The 19,095-nt window shown below is 39.2% G+C and overlaps 1 pseudogene; it reads left to right on the top strand.

Moving 5' to 3' along the window:
* Positions 1–7,137: 7,137 nt before the first annotated feature.
* LOC110138809 (ferritin light chain pseudogene) lies at positions 7,138–7,684 on the top strand (annotated as a pseudogene).
* The last annotated feature ends 11,411 nt before the right edge of the window (positions 7,685–19,095 follow it).

The raw sequence follows: 19,095 nt of genomic DNA, 5'->3' as shown, positions 1-19,095 counted from the left end.
CACTTCCAAAGCGGTTCCCTCTGTTTATTTTAGCTTCTTCTGTTTGCTGGTCTCTTCAGTCTCTAATTTCCAGCCCTGACACAAGGGGGCAGTGGTGGTCACTTTTTTAGGCTCACTTGTTCAGTCGTGCTGTGGGGAGGGAGGAACACTGCAAACAAACATCACTGGCATGTGTGGGGAGTGCTCGCAGTGTCTGGCCACACTGGGTTTGCCCCCGCTCATGGCGTGTGTGCTTTCCCAGTCTACACTGCTCAGGCTCTAGGTTGCTCTGCTGGGAACTGTCTGATGCGGGCCCTGGGTTGCATGCACTTCCCAGGTCTAAGCCGCTCAGGTTCAGGTTCTCGGGTACTCCACAAAGGTGCAGACTTGGTTGGGCCTGCGTTTTGCACCCGTCCCAGGTCCGAGCAGCTCAGGTGACCAGGTGCTTGGCGTGCACAGTTGCCCCCAGTTGAAGGCTGTGACTTATCGCCTCCCCTGTCCCAGCCACTAGTTTTCTGGGTGTACAACAGGCGTGCCTTCTCAGGTGTGCCGTGTGTCTATTCTGGGGAGCTGATCTCCCGGTGGATGTTGACCGTCCAGAATCCCAAGAAGTCTTGGTTAGCAATGAAGTCTGCTTGCAGTTTGGTATAGGATGCCTCTCTGGGGCCGCGATTGCCCCCTTCTGGCTCTGGCTGCCCTCGCCTGCCTGTTTCCACAGGGGGATGGGCTGGTCCACAGCCAGCTAGCTCTGCTCAGTCCTTTGTTCTGTGAGCAGGCATGGCGGTGTCTTCAGTTCAGTTCAGTTCAGTCGCTCAGTTATGTCCGACTCTTTGCAACCCCATGAATCGCAGCATGCCAGGCCTCCCTGTCCATCACCAACTCCCGGAGTTTACTCAAACTCATGTCCATTGAGTTGGTGATGCCATCTCATCCTCTGTCGTCCCCTTCTCTTCCTGCCCCCAATCCCTCTCAGCATCAGGGTCTTTTCCAATGAGTCAACTCTTTGCATGAGATGGCCAAAGTATTGGAGTTTCATCCTCAGCATCAGTCCTTCCAATGAACACCCAGGACTGATCTCCTTTAGGATGGACTGGTTGGATCTCCTTGCAGTCCAAGGGATTCTCAAGAGTCTTCTCCAACACCACAGTTCAAAAGCATCAATTTTTCGGTGCTCAGCTTTCTTCACAGTCCAACTCTCACATCCATACATGACCACTGGAAAAACCATAGCCTTGATTAGAGGACCTTTTTTGGCAAAGTAATGTCTCTGTTTTTTAATATGCTGTCTAGGTTGGTCATCACTTTCCTTCCAAGGAGTAAGCGTCTTTTAATTTCATGGCTGCAATCACCATCTGCAGTGATTTTGGAGCCCCCCAAAATAAAGTCTGTCACTGTTTCCACCGTTTCCCCATCTATTTCCCATAAAGTGATGGGACCAGATGCCATGATCTTAGTTTTCTGAATGTTGAGCTTTAAGCCAACTTTTTCACTCTCCTCTTTCACTTTCATTGGGAGGCTTTTTAGTTCATCTTCACTTTCTGCCATAAGGGTGGTGTCATCTGCATATCTGAGGTTATTGATATTTTTCCTGGCAATCTTAATTCCAGCTTGTGCTTCCCAGCCCAGCGTTTCTCATGATGTACTCTGCATATAAATTAAATAAGCAGGGTGACAATATACAGCCTTGACATACTCCTTTTCCTATTTGGAACCAGTCTGTTGTTCCATGTCCAGTTCTAACTGTTGCTTCCTGACCTGCATATAGGTTTCTCAAGAGGCAGGTCAGATGGTCTGGTATTCCCATCTCTTGAAGAATTTTTCACAGTTTATTGTGATCCACACAGTCAAAGGCTTTGGCATAGTCAATAAAGCAGAAATAGATGTTTTTCTGGAACTCTCTTGCATTTTCGATGATCCAGCGGATGTTGGCAATTTGATCTCTGGTTCCTCTGCCTTTTCTAAACCAACTTGAACATCTGGAAGTTCATGTTCACTTATTGCTGAAGCCTGGCTTGGAGAATTTTGAGCATTACTTTACTAGCGTGTGAGATGAGTGCAATTGTGCAGTAGTTTGAGCATTCTTTGGGATTGGAATGAAAACTGACCTTTTCCAGTCCTGTGGCCACTGCTGAGTTTTCCAAATTTGCTGGCATATTGAGTGCAGCACTTTCACAGCATCATCTTTCAGGATTTGAAATAGCTCAACTGGAATTCCATCACCTCCACTAGTTTTGTTCGTAGTGATGCTTTCTAAGGCCCACCTGACTTCACATTCCAGGATGTCTGGTTCTAAGTGAGTGATCACACCATCATGATTATCTGGGTTGTGAAGATCTTTTTTGTACAGTTCTTCTGTGTATTCTTGCCAGTTCTTAATATCTTCTGCTTCTGTTAGGGCCGTACCATTTCTGTCCTTTATTGAACCCATCTTTGCGTGAAATGTTCCCTTGGTATCTCTGATTTTTTGAAGAGATCTCTTGTCTTTACCATTCTGTTGTTTTCCTCTATTTCTTTGCATTGATCACTGAGGAAGGCTTTCTTATCTCTCCTTGCTATTCTTTGGAATTCTGCATTCAAATGGGAATATCTTTCCTTTTCTCCTTTGCTTTTCACTTCTCTTCTTTTCACAGCTATTTGTAAGGCCTCCTCAGACAACCATTTTGCCTTTTTGCATTTCTTTTCCATGGGGATGGTCTTGATCTCTGTCTCCTGTACAATGTCATGAACCTCCGTCCATAGTTCATCAGGCACTCTATCAGATCTAGTCCTTTAAATCTATTTCTCACTTCCACTGTATAGTCATAAGGGATTTGATTTAGGTCATACCTGAATGGTCTAGTGGTTTTCCCTACTTTTTTCAATTTAAGTCTGAATTTGGCAGTAAGGAGTTCATGATCTGAGCCACAGTCAGCTCCCGTCTTGTTTTTGCTGACTGTATAGAGCTTCTCCATTTTTGGCTGCAAAGAATATAATCAGTCTGATTTCGGTGTTGACCATCTGGTGATGTCCATGTGTAGAGTCTTTTCTTGTGTTGTTGGAAGAGGGTGTTTGCTATGACCAGTGTGTTCTCTTGGCAAAACTCTATTAGCCTTTGCCCTGCTTCATTCCGTACTCCAAGGCCAAATTTACCTGTTACTCCAGGTGTTTCTTGACTTCTACTTTTGCATTCCAGTCCCCTATAATGAAAAGAATGTCTTTTTTGGGTGTTAGTTCTAAAAGGTCTTTTAGGTCTTCATAGAACTCTTCACCTTCTGCTTCTTCAGCTTTACTGCTTGGGGCATAAGCTTGGATTACTGTGATACTGAATGGTTTGCCTTGGAAACGAACAGAGATCATTCTGTCGTTTTTGAGATTGCATCCAAGTACTGCATTTTGGACTCTTTTGTTGACCATGATGGCTACTCCATTTCTTCTAAGGGATTCCTGCCCATAGTAGTGGATATAATGGTCATCTGATTTAAATTCACCCATTCCAGTCCATTTTAGTTCACTGATTCCTAGAATGTCGACATTCACTCTTGCCATTTCCTGTTTGACCACTTCCAATTTGCCTTGATTCATGGGCGGTGTTTTAGGTTAGGGCTTTTTGTGGGATAGCTATCCCACAGTCTGGGTTGCTATCTCAAGATAGTTCCCTCAGATTGCCCTCGGGGCTTTCAGGCCCGGTCCTTACCCTAAGCAATGCTGCCCACTCCTCCCTGTCCAGCCCCATTGCTAGTGGGGGATGCGAGCATCTGGGCTGGTGCTCCACTGGGAGTTGCTGTTAGGCACCTAATCTGTGGGTTTTAATTATTTATTTATTTTTCCTCCCGGTTATTTTGCCCTCTGAGATTCCAAGGCTCGCCACAGACCCACCGGAGAGAGTGTTTCCTGGTGTTTGGAAACTTCTCTCTTTTTTAAGACTCCCTTCCCAGGACGGATCTCCGTCCCTACCTCTTTTGTCTCTCTTTTTATCTTTTATATTTTGTCCTACCTCCTTTCGAAGACAATGGGCTGCCTTTCTGCATGCCTGATGTCCTCTGCCAGCATTCAGAAGTTGTTTTGTGGAATTTGCTCAGCGTTCAAATGTTCTTTTGATGAATTTGTGGGGGAGAAAGTGGTCTCACCATCCTATTCCTCCACCATCTTAGGACCACCTCAATAGTTGTAGCTTTTAATGTGCAAATATAATCATACTTTGTATTCTGCTGTTGGAATATAATGTTCTATAATGTTTCACCATTTCCCAACTGGTCAGTATAATTATCATTTTAATATTGTATGATATTTTATTGTGTTGCTGAATCTTAATTAGAACCCCAATTTTGGTGGTTTGTCTCAGCCAGGAAGTCTGGCTTAGTGTCTTCCTCTAATTATTGAGTAGGGAAGGATGTCGGTACATAATCAGAAATCCTAAGTGTCTGGTTGATTATGAGTTAGTGAATATGGGATTATTAGTGCCCCTCATGATTTATACAGTCAAAAGCTTGCTGGGTGCTTACTTCTGCAACAGAAGGTATTATTTGAGAAAATCTTAATACTGTCTACAACTCATATGATGAAAACATATTAAGCATTTTTATGAAACATATTAACCTGGTTAAAAATGATCTTGCAATCCACAGTACGCAAACATGTTCAAAGGAAAGTTTTCTGAAGACTTCAATCTTTCCCAAGATCTGAGTGGCTGTGACCCTGTGCATGGGTGCCTGCTCAGTTGCTTCAGTTGTGTCTGACGCTTTGAAATCCCGAGGACTGTAGCCTGCCAGGCTTCTCTGTCCATGGGATTATCCTGGCAAGAATACTGGAGTAGGATTACCATTTCCTCCGCCAGGGGATGTTCCCAGTTCAGGGACTGAACCTGCCTCTCTTGCGTCTACTGCATTGGCAGGCAGATTCTGTATCACTGAGCCACCTGGGAAGCCTGGCTGTGACCCCATTTATTTCTTATTTTTCTTTTAATTGGTCTCTTCTGTTTTGTCCAAGCTTTACTGCTCATTTGCTTGCTTCCTCATGGTGAAAACTGGCTCTGATCTCTCAGGACATCACATTTTGCATTCTTCCTTTCTTTGTCTTTTCTCTCATGAGCTGCTAGTTTTCTTTTTGTCATGCTCATGTCTGTTCCTTTGGCTGAGCATTGCATTCAGTGCAATAGCTCTTTTATTTCTTCTTTTATTCTCAGTGGGATAGGAAAGTAGTTTTCTTTCTGGAAATCTATTTATTTGGAGTGAAAAGATGGGTTTCCAGGTAATGTTAACTGGAAGATCTGTCTTCATCCTATCCAACTCCTACCCCCAAACAAATCCTGTATTTTGACTTTCTACTGTCTGCAGCTTTCAGGGTGGAATCACGGCATATATAAAAAACTATGGCCATTTCACTTGACCCCAAAGCTGAAATTTTAAGCTGATCTTTTACATGTTTACTTTTCTCTATACTCTGGCCACCTGATGTGAAGAGCTGACTCATATGAAAAGATGCTGATGTTGGGAAAGATTGAGGGCAGGAGGAGAAGGGGACGATAGAGGATGAGATGGTTAGATGGCATCACCGACTCAATGGACATGAGTTTGGGTAGGCTCCAGGAGTTGGTGATGGACAGGGAGGCCTGGTGTGCTGCAGTTCATGGGGTTGCAAAGAGTCGGACATGACTGAGTGACTGAACTGAACTGAACTGAACTGATGCATGAGTTATGTTACTCTGAGAGAGGAAAGGGAATGATGGAAGGCATTTCCTGTTATTATTAATGATCCTGGGTCCTTTTGACATGACCCTAGGCAGTCTTTGATAATTTTGTTGGTTTCTGATGTGACAAGATACCAGGCTTACCTTGTATGTTTCCTGCCTTGACATAGAATCAATCATTCTCCAAGTTACTTTGCTTTCTTTTAGTGGGAAATGGTATTTAGAGACCGCAAATGGAGCACTAGAGGATCTCAATACTCCTAGAGTGGTCACTGTGTCTAGGCTTTATTTAGTGGAGATGTATATATGTATATGTATGTAATTTTAAGATAAATTACATTATGAATTTAAATTAATACTTCAAAATAAGTTTAGAAATACATGAGTTTTACTTATCCTTCCCTCCCCCAATGCAAAAGTTTCCCAGTGACTTCAACATAATTTTTTAGTTTTTTTTTTTTACAAGATGGCTTTCAAATAATAATACCAACATTATTACTAGCAGCAGAAATATGATTACCTAAAATATTTAGTCTCTTTTTGGGCATAGGATATATGCTACTAGGAGTGTATAACTAAATTAATATAATTTAAATTCACTTGACATAATTCTTCCTCTCTTTGTGAATATGCTGCAAAATCAATACACCATTTGCTTTGTCTCATTTTTGCTCCTGATTTTTATGAATTGCTTTCTCATTGAAATTGTATTATTTTAATTTGATTATTTTTTCTATTCTAATCATGTTGAATTGTTAGATGGTTCTAAAATCAAACCTAAAAAACTAAGTATGGACAGAGAAGTCTAACTTTTAACTGTGTCCTCTTCACTTTACTCCCCACCCTTTCCATAGAGGTATTCTACTTTTTTTTTTTTTTTTTACTTAAAAAAAGTTGGGGCATTGTTTTTAACTTAAGAAAACAACATAATTATACCTATCCTCTTTAATTTTTAAAGTTTTTATCTGTTTTTGTCAAAAAGATGATTGAGGTTAGACTCCCTTTCACATTATACAAACAAACCTTTCAAATTAATACTTGATCCTTCCAAACTAAATCATACTCAGAGCTGCCTGAGTCTTCAAGGTATGTCATATTTCATAATGATTATTAAAACTTCTTATTTTAAGTGTCCTCTCATTTGCTGCCCATAACATCTACTAGCCAGATGATGACCTGGACTACACCTTGGCATAAGTAGAGAAAAAAGTAAAATAATAGTTATAACTTTTCTCAAGCTTTGTGCTGTAATTTCCAGTTGATCTTATTCAAAGAACAAGATGGGCACAGTGTGCTTGGTGGTCCTGCATATTTGTCTCTTGCTTCAGCAGTGTTTGGACTGAATAGACCTAGGAACACCCCTTGCTCCAGCCTTTGACCACCCTTCAACCTTTTTTTCCAGTCACAACCTTCTGAATCAGCCACTTAACTGTCTGCAATCAACAGGAGTACCAACACCATTTTTGAGCTTAACTCCTTATTACCAATCAACCATGAGCTCCCAGTTTTATCAGAATGATTCTGCTGAGGTGGAGGCCCTGTCCATCTCCTGGTCACCGTGCATCTATGGGCCTTGCTCCTACTTCTCTCTGGGCTTCTGTTTTCACAGCAATCACGTGGCTCTGGAAAGCTGGAGGGGGCACTTTCTCTGTGGATTGGCCAAGGAGAAGTGCAAGGGTGCAGAGCATTGCTTGAAAATGCAAAACCAGTGCAGTGGCTGTGCCTGGACATGTAGAAGCATCTTAGGATAAGTGGGGTAAAATCCAGGATGCTATGGAAGCCGTCCTTTTCATGCAGAAGAGCCTGAACTAGGCCTTTTTGGATCTACATGGCCTGGATTCTGCCCTCCCAGACTCCCACATCTGTGACTTCCTGGAGAACCACTTCCTAGATGAGGAGGTGAAACTCATCAAGAAGATGGGCGACCCCTTGACCAACCTCTGCAGGCTGGCTGGACCCCAGACGGAGCTGGGCAGGTCTCTTTTGGAAAGGCTCATCCGCAAGCACGACCAGGAGCCTCCTGAGTCCAGTGGCCTTTGAGGAGTCCCTCTGGTGTTAGGGCTTCTGCTTGAAGCCCCTCTCTGCAACCACGAGGCAGCTTTTTAACATCCTGAAGCCCTCTCCAAAGCCTTGGACCAAATGGAAACAATAAAGCCTTTTGCAGCAAACCAACAACAACAAAACAAAGATTAATATGGCAATGTGATGGCTACATGTGACATGGTTGTGATCAAATCTTGGTGTTTTTCCAGGACTTTTTAGCTCTGTAGTTGCTTTCCACAGTGTTTTTAGAGGAAGGGGTTAGTGGCAGCTCACAGCAATAAAGGAGTATCTAATTGAAAGCTTATGTATTCCTTGTTCATTACTTCTCCCCAGCAAACAACATAAAAAATATGTTTATTTTTCTAAGAGGGCATCTTTTATTATGGCATTAATTTGGAGAGACAAATATAGGGTCAGAGGAATAGATTTTTTTAATTTCTTAAAAAGGATTTATTAATTTATTTTGGCTGTGCTGGATCTTCGTTGCTACGTGCAGTCTTCCTCTAGTTGCAGCAAGCGGGAGATAGTCTCTAGTTGCAGTGCATGAGCTTCTCATTGTGGTAACTTCTCTTGTTGCAGAACATAGGCTTTAGGCACGTGAGCTTCAGTAGTTATGGTGTGTGGGCTCAATAGTTATAGCTTGGGGATTCTAGAGACATGGGTTCAGTAGTTGTGGCACATGGGCTTAGTTGCTCCATGGCATGTGGGATCTTCCCAGAGCAGGGATTGAACCCATGTCCCCTGCATTGGCAGGCAGATTCACAACTGCTGGACCACCACAAAACCTCCATAGATTTTTTTTTTTAAGTAACGATATTACACTGAAAATGATTGACCCAGCTGTTAAAATGTGATGGGAACAGGTCAAAGTGACCATCAGTAACTATTTTTGTGCATTAAAATTTTTTGCATTTGTAAAAATAGCACAATATCCATATCATAAATGTAAAAAATGTTAATATCCTTTGTCCCAGGAATTCTGCCTCTAGAGAAAAAGGCAATTGTGTGCAAGGATGTTCATTACAACTTCATTTAAAATAGTTAATATTAGAAACAATCTGATTTTCTAACAACTGAAGATTACAGTTTAATGGAACTTATAGTTCATCCATATAATACATTCAATAAATTTAGTTTTTCAAGTAATATTTAACGCATGAGAAAAAGCTTGTGTTGGAGTCTTAGTAAAGGTAAGTGACAGATGTTATTATATATGTAGACACACACATATTCTAATCCCAATTTTGTTAAAAAATGTTCTTGTGCTTTGAACATATACTTGAAAGAAGTATCTCAAATATGTAAGATAAACATTATAGAACCAAAACTGGATGATAAAAAAGTAAATGTATTAGCCTCCAACTAATAAAAATAAATGGAAAAAAAATCCTAATAGTTTCCATTCACTCTACATGGGTTGATAGGTTGTCATATGTACCTCCTAGGGTATAGAAACCCTACTTTGAATGCTGAACTCGATGTTTTTTTTGAAGTATAGTTTATTTACAATATTTTGTTAGCTTCAGGTGTATAGAAAAGCAATTCAGTTATATATATTCTTTTCCATTATTGGTTATTACAAGACACTAAATATAGTTCCCTGTGATATAGAGTAGGTCCTTGTTTGTCAATTTTATATAAAGTAGTGTGTATCTGTTAATCTGATACTCCTAACTTATCCCCCCATCCCACTTTCCCCTTTTACAACCATAAATTTGTTTTCTATGTCTATGAGTCTATTTCTGTTTTATAAATAAGTTCATTTGTATCATTTTTTTAGATTCCACATGTTAGTGATATCATAATGTATTTGTCTTTCTCTGTTTAACTTACTTCACTTAGCATGATAATCTCCAGGTTCATCCATGTTGCTGCAGATGGCATTATTTCATTCATTTTTATGGCTGAATAATATTCCATTGTATATACATCACATCTTGTTTATCCATTCATCTGTTGATGGATATTTAGGACATTAGGACCTACTTTGATTAGTGAAGTCTGAGAGCCAAGCTTAATCAGGAAATTTTTCTGTTATATTTCTTTTTATTTATTTATTTATTTTTCCATTTATTTTTATTAGTTGGAGGCTAATTACTTTACATCATTACAGTACTTTTTGTTATACATTGAAATGAATTAGCCATGGATTTACATGTATTCCCCATCCCAGTCCCCCCTCCCACCTCCCTCTCCACCCGATCCCTCTGGGTCTTCCCAGTGCACCAGGCCCGAGCACTTGTCTCATGTACCCAACCTGAGCTGGTTATCCGTTTCACCCTAGATAATATACATGTTTCAATGCTGTTCTCTTGAAACATCCCACCCTCGCCTTCTCCCAGAGTCCACAAGTCTGTTCTATACATCTGAGTCTCTTTTTCTGTTTTGCATATAGGGTTATCGTTACCATCTTTCTAAATTCCATATATATATGTTAGTATACTGTAATGGTCTTTATCTTTCTAGCTTACTTCGCTCTGTATAATGGGCTCCAGATTCATCCATCTCATTAGAACTGATTCAAATGAATTCTTAACACAAAACAGACATTTTCTAATTGTTTTCCTTTCTGTTTTCTTTTCTTTTCTTTTTTTTTTTTAATCCAAGCCATGCAACTTGTGGGATCTTAGTTTCCCAACCAGGGATTGAACCTGGGCCCAGGAGTGAAAGTGCTGAGTCCTAACCACTGGACTGCCAGGGAATTCCCTGTTTTTCTTTCTTCAATTGAATTTTTTTAGGAAGAATTGAATACTTTGCTCCCCTTTTCTCAGAGTATAGAAATTTTATTCGGTCACAGTGAGAGGGAGAAAACAATGAAGTGTAATTGTTAATAGTCTGTTCCTGCTCTGTACTTTCTAGGTATAAAGGATACTTTTCTGGTCACATAGTACCATTATTTCTTTAATTTTCCTTGTCCTTGAGTTCTTATATATTTTTAATCTTGTAGAGTCTATATATAAGTTATCTGAAATAATTTTTGGAATGAGATAAAGTATGAATGAAGAAGATTAAAATATTTATTTATCCTTCTACTTTCTCAGAAGCATCCCTTATTCATAGTTTTAAAAGAGGTTATTCAATTTTTATAAAAAGCAAAATATAAATATGGGTTGGGTCAAAGTCACTAAGTGACTTTATATATTTGCAAAATGTATTTTTAAGACTAGATTGTAGCAGGTTACAGAAGAATACAACATAATGTTTTAAAGGTACTAGTAAATATACTGGATAGATTGTGTCCTGTAAGTCATATATCAATAAACTTAAGTTTCCAGTCTCAGAGATATAGTGGCATAAATCAAGTTTCATATGGAATATTGAAGGCATGTCAAACAGAACCACTGTAATTCAATAGTCTAGAATGATAAAATAAGAAAATATTTTGTAAGAAATAGTAATAATTCTATAAAACCTTAGTGATTTAGAAATGAAACATGAAAAATGCAAAATCTGTACAATGGTTTATTAAGTAGAGCGCAATCTTTGAAGTATGGTCCTAGTGCCATTCAATTCTAAGCTGGGCAATTAGTGCCCTGAGTTTGCTAATACCTGTGTCTGAAGAAAAAGAGGAAGGAACAGTGTGGTAGCTTCCTTAACACAACAAACTAAACACATTTGAGAATGTATATTAAGATTATAGAGGCTTAATATTAAAGCACATTAGGGATTTAATTGTTACTTTTCTTTAACAAATATTTTTTGAGCACCTGTTATGTGCCACGATTCTTCTAAGCTCACTGAGGAGACAGCAGTGAACAAAATATACAAAGTCTCTGCCCTCATGGAGCTTATATTCTAACGAAGGAGAAATTGAACAAACAAATTAGCAGCTATGTATTTGATATGCTGTCAGGCTGTTAGAAGAGCTCTACTCTAAATGAAACAAATTAAAAGCATAGGGGTCACCAAGAGCTGCTATTTCAGATGTTGTTGTTGTTGTTTAGTTGCTAAGTTGTGTCCGATTCTTTGCGACCCCATGGACTGTAGCCTGCTAGGCTCCTCTGTCCATGGGATTTCCCAGGCAAGAATACTGGAGCGAGTTACCATTTCAGATATGGTAGTAAGCAAAGAGGGTTCCGTTACTTTCATTGTTAGTATATTCTTTTATTTCAATGCATATACAAACATTAAGTAAGTTGCATTTTCAAATGGTAGATTGTGATAATTTTCAATGGGTTTTATTTAATAATTTGAACAGAACAGGAACACCAATGTGTTGGAAATCTCTTCCTTTTCACACTTGTGTCTTGATCATTTTACTCTCTCTTCTCTGGAATCTTCCAGTTCTGAGTGCTGTCTCTCTTTCTTTCATCTTCCCCCAACAAACCACCCTGTATATCAGGAGATCATACCTGAGTGGAACCTTGGCTGAAGGGAGGAAGGGAACCATATGGGCACCCAGAGTGAGAGCTTTATCTTAACTTCAGCATAGTTTGACTGTATAGACAACTGCACATACATTTTTTATTTTTCCTTCCATAAAGCTCAGAAGTTCTCAAATTTGAGGGGGCCTCGAAATCAGTTTATGAGTAGTACACAACATACCATTTGTTATGGGCAGTAAACTATTATGAGTAATTTAAGAGATTTTCAAAAGTAATATTTACTATATGCAGTATTTGCTGTGCATTCTGAGTTTAGTGACCAAATCCCAAGTAACTTTCCTCTGTAGGCTTAAAAACATCATCATGGCATGAAGGATTGAAGGTAGTAAGGTGGGAGAAAAGGGAACACTGTGGAGCTATGAGTATTAGACTTTGGAGGGTGGAAAACTGAGCAAATATAAAGAAGACCAAAGTAGAAAAGCAATCAGTGTTAACTTCACCACTCTAGAGATGATTATTTTTAATATTTTGGAACATATTCTCCTAGATTTATTTATTTAATAAAAATAGGATAATAGTTTGCATATTATTCTGTAGCCTACTCATTAATCTATGTGTTTACAAACCTGTGTGCCATATCATTTGGATAGTGTCCCATCTGCACTGAGTTACCCTCCAAATTCAAAGTGAGAAGAAATATCACTGTGGGTTGTGGCATCTGGTTTCTTTTCTCCTTTTTTTTTTTTTTTTTTTTTTGGCAATGTGGCATGCGGGATTTTAGTTCCCTGGTCAGGGATCCAGCCTGTGCCCCTTGTAGTGGAAGTACAGAATCTTAACCACTGGACCGCCAGGGAATCCTGGGATCTGGTTTCTTGAACAGCTGCCTAGGGGTCCATTTGGTATTACTGGGAAAGTGAAAGTGATAGTCACTCAGTCGTTCTTGACTCTGATCCCACGGACTGTAGCCTGCCAGGCTCCTCTGTTCATAGAATTCTCCAGGCAAGAATACTGGAGTGGGTTGCCTTTCCTTTTCCAGGGGATCTTTCCAACCCAGGGATTGAACCTGGGCCTCCTACATTTCAGGCAGATTTACCATCTGAATCACCAGGGAAGCCCAGTGTTACTGTGGGATGTATGCAATAGGAGCAGGAAATGAGAGATAAGAAGGAACTAGTTAGATCAATTTCCCCCTTTTCTTTATCCTCCGGAGGGCTCTGAAGTACATACAGGTCCTTCTGGCAAAGTTTCTAGGGTGTGGTCTGCTGAGCGAATACATCTGCTGTGTGTATTACTGTGCCTCTTCATGGTTCCTTATGAAGCAGTAATCATGCTAAGTAATGCACCACATTGCATGTTTTGCATTTTTCCTTGTCTTATTCCTTACCTTAGCCCTTTTATCTTCACTCTCACTGCCCAAGTTATACCTCCCAAATAAAGTTTAATATCTTAATCCTTACCTCAGGTTCTGATTTCTTCATGACCTAGGATAAGGTAAAGTGAAAGTGAAAGTTGCTCAGTTGTGTCCAACTCTTTGCGACCCCATGGACTGTATAGTCCATGGAATTCTCCAGGCTAGAATACTGGAGTGGGTAGCCTTTCCCTTCTCCAGGGGATCTTTCCAACCCAGGAATTGAACCGGGTCTCCTGCATTGCAGGTGGATTCTTTACCAACTGAGCTATGAAGGAAGTTCCACAGAAGCTTAACTATATCCTGTGCAGTTTCTTATATCATTAAATAATTTTTGGCATCTCATAAATTATTTTTATTATATATTTTATTTTAATAATAAAATAATTTATGGTGAAATGTACACATCTTACATTCAGCGAGTATACAAATATATACACATGTTGCACCTCAATCAAATAAAGAATATTTCTATCACACAAGAAAGTTGCTTTTACCCTGACATTAAATGGTGGTGGTTCAGTTGCTAAGTTGTGTCTGACTCTTGTGACCCCATGGACTATAGCCCACCAGGCTCCTCTGTCCATGGGATTTTCCAGGCAAGAATACTGGAGTGGATTGCCATTTCCTTCTCCAGGGGATCTTCCCAACCCAGGAATCAAACCTGGGTCTCCTGCATTGCAGGCAGATTCTTTACCGACTGAGCTATGAGGGAAGCCCACTGTCATTAAATATTATTCGCTATTATCCTAGCTATAATTGTCCAGTGCTTCCTTGTTGAGAAATCAGTGCTGCAACTGGAGTTTCAGAGTTGTATTGGAAAGAGCAGTGAGCTGTGAATCATGAGACATAGGTTCAACTCAAATTGTCATAAAAAAAATTAACTGGGGTGACCTTGGAAGAGTCATTAGAATGCTTTAAATCTGCTTCATTATATGTCAAACGGAAGGGTCAAGTTAAATAACTCTTATTTTTCCTTCAGTTTTAATATTCCAAGTCTCAGTGGTACTTTGGGAAGTCCCTTTTCTTCTTTACCTTGTGACTGTAGTATTTGGGTGCTGTCACCATCAATAGCTGTTTCAGTCATCTTATGTGAAAATAGTGACATTACATCTTGTGTTCTACCCAGAGTTTAGGTGACTCTTGGTATGGCCTCCTTTGAGATGTTTGGAGGGACTTCCTTCACACTTACCTCCTTTGATGTCTCAGTAAAGTGACAGTGACATGTCACATAATCAATGAAAGTCTTCCTTGGGCCAAAGCAAGGTAAAGTGCCACATGGTCCCTTCTCAGGCTTTCCTTTTAGGTTGTGACTACTGAGGTGAGGGTTCACTTGGGGATGAAGTATGTATTGAACGATTGTTAATTCCATTTGATAGATAACATAGAGACCACTGAAGACTGTAAGGATAGTTTTTGTGCAGGACTATTGCTACATAGAGATATGTGCCTGTGTATTGCCCAGAGGTGTTCAAGTGGAGGTATCATGTGGCCTCGAGTTCACACACACACACACACACACACACTATAATTTTATTTATAGCTAAGTTATGAAAAAGCAAGAGAGTTCTGGAAAAACATCTATTTTTGCTTTATTGACTACGCCAAAGCTTTTGACTGTGTGGATCACAATAAACTGGAAAATTCTTAAAGAGATGGGAATACCAGACCACTTGATCTGCTTCCTGAGAAATCTGTATGCAGGTCAAGAGCAACAGTTAGAACTGGACATGGAACAACAGACTGGTTCCAAATTGGGAAAGGAATATGTCAAGGCTGTATATTGTCACCCTGCTTATTTAACTTATATGCAGAGTACATCATGCGAAATGCTGGGCTGGATGAAGCACAAGCTGGAATCAAGATTGCTGGAGAAATATCAATAACCTCAGATACACAGATGACACCACCCTTATGGCAGAAAGCAAAGAAGAACTAAAGAGCCTCTTGATGAAAGTGAAAGAGGAGAGTGAAAAAGTTGACTTAAAGCTCAACATTCAGAAAACTAAGATCATGGCATCTGGTCCCATCACTTCATGGCAAATAGATGGGGAAACAATGGAAACAGTGACAGACTTTATTTTCTTGGGTTCCAAAATCACTGCAGATGGTGACTGCAGCCATGAAATTAAAAGACACTTGCTCCTTGGAAGAAAAACTATGACCAACCTAGACAGCATATTAAAAAGCAGAGATATTACTTTGCCAACAAAGGTCCGTCTAGTCAAAGCTATGGTTTTTCCAGTAGTCATATATGGATGTGAGAGTTGGACTATAAAGAAAGCTGAGTGCCAAAGAATTGATGCTTTTGAACTGTGGTGTTGGAGAAGACTCTTGAGAGTCCCTTGGATGCAAGGAGATCCAACCAGTCAATCCTAAAGGAAATCAATCCTGAATATTCATTGGAAGGAGTGATGCTGAAGCTGAAACTCCAATACATTGGTCACCTGATGCAAAGAACCAGCTCATTTGAAAAGACCCTGATACAGGGAAAGATTGAAGGTGGGAGGAGAAGGGGACTACAGAGGATGAAATGAGTGGATGGCTCACTGACGCGATGGACATGAGTTTGAGTAGGCTCCGGGAGTTGGTGATGGACAGGGAAGCCTGGCGTGCTGCAGTCCATGGGGTGGCAAAGAGTCGGACATGACTGAGCGACTGAACTGAACTGAAGTTACATAAACAGCCATTTTATTTTCCATTGAATATTTTTTTAACAAAATTATCAGGATGGGACAGTTGGAACTTGGCAGCAGTTTTGTGTTTTCTTGGACTTTCTCATGTAAATTGATTGGGGTCTTGTTCATGTTCTCTCAAATAATAAATTATTGGGCATTTAAGTGCATAGTTTCAGATTTAATATAGATAGGACATTTCTATTATAATTTGACTTGAAATGATTCATACTAGTTGGAAATTTTAAAATAATGTTCACTTATGAATACCTGATTTGTCACTCTTTTAAAGGTTCAGTTCCCAGAGAGTCATAAGCATTCATGAGATTTATTATTGGCTGTTTCTTCAATTCGTGACTGGAATTCTAAACTATTTTTGAGTTAAGGAAGAAACACTGGAATGCATAATCTTCAGTGGTTTGATCTTAAGAAAATGATAATAACATTTACTTATGTAAACTTCCACAAGAGAACAGAACAGATAATGAGTACTTTTAACATACCATAGAAACATTCAGTTTCTCATAGTGTTATTAGTGTTATCTGCCCTTCATTTATATAAATGCCTTGGTGCCCTTTGGAAGAAGATCAGTCTTAACCCCTTTTTGGGTAACAGTTTTTTCATTTATGAAATTTTCTTGATTTCTAGGTAATCATTGTTGTCTTCATTATATGTTGTCTTGGTGATTTTTCCCTGTACATGGAGGATTTGTCCTATTCTAGTTATACTAGAATAATCCTAGTTCATTTGTAGGATAATAGCCCCAATTAAGTGAGACATACCTGACCAGAATCCAGAGGAAACTAACCATGCCACAACTCACATAAGGTGTGACCTTGGCCTCTTTCCTGCCCCGGGGACAAGAAATACTCTCTTTTTACAAAGGGATTAGGGGAAGGAGAGAAGTGAATTGCTCTGATAGATTGTATGATTGTTCCCAAATACTAGCTCCCTTAGTGATGAGATGTTTGTCTTTGTTGCCATTTGAGTTGCTGTGTCACTTTGAAGGCAGACTTCATAATACTACTACATTAACTCTGGGCTCAGACATGTGATATAATCTACCTAGTGGACTGTGAGTGGACGTGATGTGTGCCACATCTGAGTATCAAACACATCCATTGCTCTTGCTTGTTCTCTCTGCCATTAAAGTGCATATGTCTTAAGTAGGAGCGTCTCCTGCAGTCTGGACCCCAGAGTTGAAATCACACATGGAATTATAGCAGCACACCTGTGGGTGACAACATATGATATAAGCAAAAAATACATGTTCGTTGTGGCAATCTTAAGATTTTTGAGATGCCTGTTTTACAACAGAGCTGAGATTAATACACTTGCTCTCTCAAGGTTCTTTGAAATATTTTGTAGGAATTATATGTATATTTTGCTGTGTGGCATACCTGTGAGATTATTTACACTGGTGACTTTGAAATTTTTGACCACAACCCACAGTTAAAAAATAATTTTATATTTTAACTTGGTACACTCAAACATATATGTTCATGTATGTATATATAGAGATGGTATATATGAAATAAATATACATTATATATGTAAATAACTTATACACATGAAAATAAATTTTAAGAAACAATTCTTACTCTTAAGTGTACTCTGATATTTTCTGTTTTTCTGTTCTGGTTTAATTCTTTTAAAATGCTGCTTTTGATATGCTAAATCAGTTTTAGAGTTCACTAATAGGTCTTAATTGCAGCTCCAAAAATCACTGATTTAGAGAAAACTGTTCATTGTAAATGATGAGCTGAAAGAGAGTGTACTTATAGTTACACTGCCATTATTTGGAACTTGGAAAAATTTAGATGCACTTATAAATCTCATAGACTCAAAATATTTTGTATATTTCTAAGGAAAGAATGGAGGCTACTCAACTATGAAATACAGAAAATTAAAGCTTGTCACTGCTTTACACATGGCAACTGATATATGAACATTAAAATTAGCACTTGATAAAATCAAGGTCAAAAGATATATGTGTAAACACCTCCTGTGGAATTGCAGAGATGGTAAGAATAAACCAAAGATGAAGTCTCATAAAATGTTAGTCTTTGAAAATCACACTGTCCTCTCAAAAAATGACAGTTTGTTCAAACCTCTGAATTTTATGGACGTGTGCTCTTTTAAACTTAATTGTATAGAAATGGAGGTTTGAGTTAAGGCATGATGTTATAGATCATGTAAATATTAATACTGGTGATACATGTTATTCTGTTTTAGATATTCAGAGGTTTGATATATCTGAAACCTTTTGACTCTACACTCCACATGAAAGTGAAGTGAAAGTGTTAGTCACTCAGTCGTGTCTGATTCTTTGCGACCCCATGGACTGTAGCCCACCAGGCTCCTCTGTCCATGGGATTTTCTGGGCAAGAATACTGGAGTGGGTTGCCATTTCCTTCTCCAGGGGATCTTCCTGACCCAGGAATCAAACCTGAGTCTCCTGCATTGCAGGCAGACTCTTTACCATCTGAGCCAGCAGGCACACTCCACATAGAGTTTCTTAAATGCTTTGCTTAATTTTCTCTGTTTCTGTATTTTTGTGCTGAATTTTGGATTCTTTCTTCTGAACTGTATTTCTTTTTATTAGCTTTTTCTTTTGCTATATGTGTAATCTGCTGTTAAACTAATCCATTGAGTTTTAAATTTTAGATTTTAGTTGTTATTTCTATAAGTTCTTTGGCTGCATTTTCAAATCTCCTTGGAAACCTTTTGTGGTTTCCAGTAAAGTTAGTTTCAGGCTTGTGTTGTATTTCATTAAACTTAGTAAGCATAGTTGTTTCAGGTCTGTGTCAGAATTCATTTCTACATTCAAAGTTTTCGAGGTCTGTTTCTACAGTCTCTTATTTCTTCTTCCTAATTAAGAATAAGAAGTATCTCATTTTCTTGGGGCTTTCTTAGTTTTGTCTGTGTGGTGGTCATCGTTCTTGAAAAAGGCATGGGACTTCTTTGCGGCCTAGGAATGTTCTTGTTTAAGACTCTTG

The sequence above is a fragment of the Odocoileus virginianus genome, unplaced genomic scaffold, assembly GCF_023699985.2.
Source record: "Odocoileus virginianus isolate 20LAN1187 ecotype Illinois unplaced genomic scaffold, Ovbor_1.2 Unplaced_Scaffold_4, whole genome shotgun sequence".
Lineage (NCBI taxonomy): Eukaryota > Metazoa > Chordata > Mammalia > Artiodactyla > Cervidae > Odocoileus > Odocoileus virginianus.
The sequence above is the reverse complement of the archived record's forward strand: the minus strand, read 5'-3'. Positions and strand labels throughout refer to the sequence as shown.